This window comes from Bidens hawaiensis, unplaced genomic scaffold (assembly GCF_021521415.1).
Source record: "Bidens hawaiensis isolate Kalapana, Puna unplaced genomic scaffold, B.hawaiensis_p1.1 tig00036759_1, whole genome shotgun sequence".
Lineage (NCBI taxonomy): Eukaryota > Viridiplantae > Streptophyta > Magnoliopsida > Asterales > Asteraceae > Bidens > Bidens hawaiensis.
Genome location: NW_027496417.1, coordinates 111,972 through 117,038, shown reverse-complemented (window position 1 = coordinate 117,038; position 5,067 = coordinate 111,972). Strand labels below are relative to the sequence as shown.

General features: G+C 39.8%; 1 pseudogene; it reads left to right on the top strand.

Moving 5' to 3' along the window:
• Positions 1-1,056: 1,056 nt before the first annotated feature.
• Positions 1,057-2,832, top strand: LOC143588762 (F-box protein At1g47056 pseudogene; annotated as a pseudogene).
• The last annotated feature ends 2,235 nt before the right edge of the window (positions 2,833-5,067 follow it).

Genomic DNA, 5,067 nt, shown 5'->3' with positions numbered 1-5,067 from the left:
GTGATACTAAGGTATTCCCACAATGTAGTGTATGATTAAGGGATAATCTATGTGGTGTGATTCTCTAACGTGACACTAAAACATAAAAATAAAAGGTTAAAGTCATGTTCAGGTTCATGTGTCTGACATGATTCTTGAGTTCATGTTAAATTATTAGAGTTTGATTTAAGCTTACCTAATGAATACAACCTATTCAGTTTGCACAAACATGAATTTTTAATTTTCGATTCAATTCAAATGCGAATGATGTATGTACTTTTTTGTAATACGTATACATAAATACAAAATTAGTTAATATAAATATGACCATAAAATTTGGGCTTTCTAATACTTGGGCTGTTAGTATTGAGCTTCTAAGTGGGCTTTGTGATATCACTTAGTTGTAGACAGCAAAATGCCAGTAATAAAAATTGGGCTTTTCAATGGAATAATTCCCGGCTATCGTTCGCATCCTTAACATCCATGAAAATCATCTAAAAATACAACTCCATTTCATTCTCCACCTTTAAAACAACTATAATAACAATTAGTTAAGCATCCAATTATATGATAACCCATAAGCATTTTGAGTTGCAGAGAAAGAAGTAATGCTAGAAAATTAATTAAAATCAGCAAGACAATGATTATATCAAAACAGAAGACAAGCGGGCAACATGTTGCGCATAACCTGTTATACGTAATTTGATACTTAAAAACCCAAATGTCTTATTTTCTTTAAACAAATTTCCAATTGAAAAGTAAACCTGTTTATAAGCATCTTGACAATATGTTCCGTCACATGGTGACATCTCCTGAATCCCGTATAAAGTATAATAGTCTCAGTCACGCTAATCCCAGTCCCGTTCCACTGAATGCGCCTTCACCACCTTTACCATACTCCTCCACAATCAACACCAGTTACTCCCTCTCTCCTTAAATCCCAACCGTCCATCTGTAAAGCTCACCATACTTTCCCAACGCTCTCTCCTATTCAATCCCCTCACAAAATCCGTTACATAATTTTTCAAGTCCGTGTTTAATCCACATTTTCAAGTCCACAACCGCTCCGGTGGGTGGATGGGACAGTCACAGTCGGTTAACCGCCGCCGTGATAACGCCGTCAATTGCAATTCCAGATCCATGACCGTTGAAGATCCGGTTAAAGATCCAAAGGAAGTGCGGTCGTTTCTAACGGAGAAACAGATTGACGACGATGGCCTAACTGATGACGTCACCGTTTTTGGCGATATATCGGTTCTACCGGACGCGTGTTTGGCTACCGTTTTCCAGTTTCTCGGATCCGGTGACCGGGAGCAATGCTCACTCGTTTGCCGGCGGTGGTTAGAGATCGAAGGACAGAGCCGTCACCGGCTCACACTCAACGCTCAATCGGAACTCGTATCCGCCGTACCGTCACTGTTCTCACGGTTTGACTCGGTAACGAAATTGTCGTTAAAATGCGACCGTAGATCTGTAAGCATCGACGACGACGCGCTTGTGTTAATCTCTCAGCGGTGTCGGAATCTCACGCGCCTGAAGCTTCGTTCGTGCCGGCAGTTAACGGATTTAGGTATGGCTTCGTTCGCGAAGAATTGCAAGGGTTTGAAGAGGCTTTCGTGTGGATCGTGTACTTTTGGTGCTAAAGGAATGAATGCTGTGGTGGACAATTGTTCATCTCTTGAGGAGTTGTCGGTGAAGCGGTTACGTGGCGTTAGTAACGGGAACGGGAACGGGAACGGGAACGGTAACAATGCGGTAATGGAGCCGGTGGGACCGGGCTTAGCGGCGTCGTCGCTTAAGTTTATTTGTTTGAAGGATCTTTATAATGCGCAGTGTTTCGGACCGCTTATAATGGCGTCGAAGAATTTGAAGACGTTGAAGCTGTTTAGGTGTTCTGGAGATTGGGATAGGTTACTGGAGTTGGTTACCGATCGTGTGAACGGATTGGTTGAGGTTCATTTGGAACGGCTGCAGATGAGTGATGCAGGCCTTGCGGCATTGTCGAAATGTCGGAATTTGGAGATACTGCATATTTTGAAAACACCGGATTGTTCGAATTCGGGTTTGATTACGGTTGCTGAGAATTGTAAGCTTTTGAGGAAGCTTCATATTGATGGTTGGAAGACGAATAGGATTAACGATGAAGGGTTGATTGGGGTATCGAAACATTGTCCTAATCTTCAAGAGTTGGTGTTAATTGGGGTTAATTCGACTCGTGTGAGTTTAGAGCTGTTAGCTACGAATTGCTTGAAGCTAGAGCGATTGGCGTTATGTGGGAGTGAGACTGTTGGGGATGATGAGATTTCGTGCATTGCTGAGAAATGTGCGGCTTTGAAGAAACTTTGCATCAAGAGTTGTCCGGTATCTGATCATGGAATGGAAGCGCTTGCTAGTGGGTGTCCTAATTTGGTGAAAGTGAAGGTGAAGAAGTGTCGTGGAGTGACGGGTGATGGTGCTGGTTGGTTGAGGGCTAGTAGGGAGTCGTTGGCTGTGAACTTGGACTCCGCAGAAGTTGATAGTCAAGATGCGGGTAGTGATGGTGTTCAAGATGAAAATCCTATTGCGGCTAACCAAATTGAAGGAGCTGGTAATGCTGCTGTTGCTTCCAGTAGCACTAGTAGATCAATGTCATTCAAGGCTCGATTGGGCCTTATTGCTGGCAGAAATTTAGTGTCTTGCACATTTAGGAAGTGGTCAAGCTTCGGCGGTGGTTCAAGGTGTCGTTGATGGTTTGTTATACTGTCTTGTTTTTAACTTTCTGATTTGAGTGCTTGGGTTGTGTATTCTGCCTTGTTTGCTTACTAAAGCTGGTCTGCATTGATGGCATTTTAATGAAATTTGATCTTTGTTGTTTGTAGTTTTTCATATATGATATGGCTGATTTGTTTGGTTTCAATTAATCACTAAAGACACTATGTGCATTATTAAGTATATACTAATGTTGTTGAACTTGTGAAATAAAGTATTAAGTATATCAATGAAAAGTTGAACAATACTCTTGGCCAACCACTCACCTCTTGCTGTTATTATACCATTAATTGGGTAATTATTTTGCAAGCTAAAGTAAGCTAATGGGTGATTCACATGATTCTGTAGATTATATGTCACATGATACAGTCACAATCTCATTTCATATTTGAAAATTTTCATGATGGAAACAAATAAATACAAATTTATATATGATTTATAAGTTATAACTAATTTATATCAATCAACTTCAATAACATATACACAAAAACAAAAGGTAAATCGAATGCTGTGTATCCTCAAGTTGAGCATTTTATTTTGTCCAGTGATAAAAAGTACCAGAAACTAGTATTTAGTAACGCGGTGGTGGCGGATATATTTCAATAGATGGAGGTGGTGGGTACACTCCTGGTGCTTGTTGTGTAGGATAACCTTGTGGTGCTGGATATGCTGTCTGTGGCGCATACGTGGCGGCTGATGGGGGATATGTTGTTTGCGTTGGATATGTGGAGGCTGATGGGGGATATGTTGTCTGCTGTGGATATGTGGAGGCTGATGGCGGATATGCTGTCTGTTGTGGATATGCGGCGGCTGATGATGGATATGCGGTGGCTGACGGCAGATATGTTGTGGTGCTGGGAACCAAATTTTGAAAGGGGGACGAACTAGGAGGGTAAGTTGAGTTACCAGAAGTTGGAGGGTATCCAGTTGGAGGATGTGTTGAATTTGGAGGATAAGATGGTAAAAGTGACGCCATTGGATTTGAATTAGGAGGGTAAGATGGGAAAGGAGAAGATGCGCATAAACCAGGAGGAGCTGTAGGGTAGATAGACGGTGCGTTTGCGTAGGGAGCGGTAGGACCTGGCGGTGGGACAGCAGGGTAACCTGCAGGTGGAGCATATTTAGTATCCATGGTGGTGGTAGAGGAGATGGGTGAGGTCTTAGGAAGATGATGAAATGAAATGGTAGTTGACTATTATTAGATGAGAGTTTTTTGATTTAGAGATCAGTAAATGGAAGTGGTCGTATAATTCAGTCTAGTTGGAAACCAGTGGGTGTTGAGCTACAGCTTTATTCCAAGGTTGACTTGTTCTTATCTTATAGCAGGCAAAACGTTTATTTAAATTCACCAAGCACACCAAAAATTTGACGTTTTCAAACGACATTTTTCCGTGTTGGCAATGCGTGTAAACAATACTAGAAGGTTCTTCTTGCTACTGGGTAAGTTAGGCACTAATTCTTTGTTTCGTAGGTGCATTTTGTATAATTAATTTTCCCATCTTTCATTTACATTGAATTTTGCACATTACGGAAAGCTTTGAAGCTTCTTTTTGGGTATTGTATATTCACGTGTGTATTACATAAAGCTCGATAACCTAGTAGTAGTATACCTATAAGCTCAAGTTCAGCTCATTATATAATTTGAGCTCTAACTTGAGCTTTGTATTAATTCAACTTTAATTAGCTCAAGCCAAACTTGGTTTCACTTGTTTGATTAAAGTGACTCAAAATTGACAGTAGAATTTCATAAATTAAAGTCAAAATTTATTTTTAAAATCTTTCCGTTACATCTCTTTAGTTTTGTTAGAATGATGGCTATATTAAGTTTAGGAATTACAATACTTTTGAAAACCAAATAATCTGATTTAGTCAGAGAAAACCTAATATGATGAAACCGATTGAAATAACAAAAAAAAAACAACAAAAAAACTACATTGATAGAGAATGTTATCTCTTAACGAATCAATCATGACTCCTTTTATAGCCCGACCATATGCAATTTGAGAGACTGAATCCTTAATAGAAGGTATTGACTGTTTAAAGATAGGAAAGACATGTAGGGTTCCGACCGTTGGAAGCGTAGATTAAAAGTAGCGACCAGACCTAAACTAGCCAGCGAACTAGGAAGATTAGCTCATGAATCCAGTCTGATAAGCCCACGAAGATAAGGGGGCCGTTGAACCAATAGCCCAAACATAAGAACATTAATAATATGGAGGATTAAATTAGAAATTAAAGTATAATTTTGAAAAGTTTTTAACTCTCACACGATTACTATTCCAATTTATCATTCTTGCATGTATAATCGTTCATATATGCAAATTGCAAGTAACTACAAAA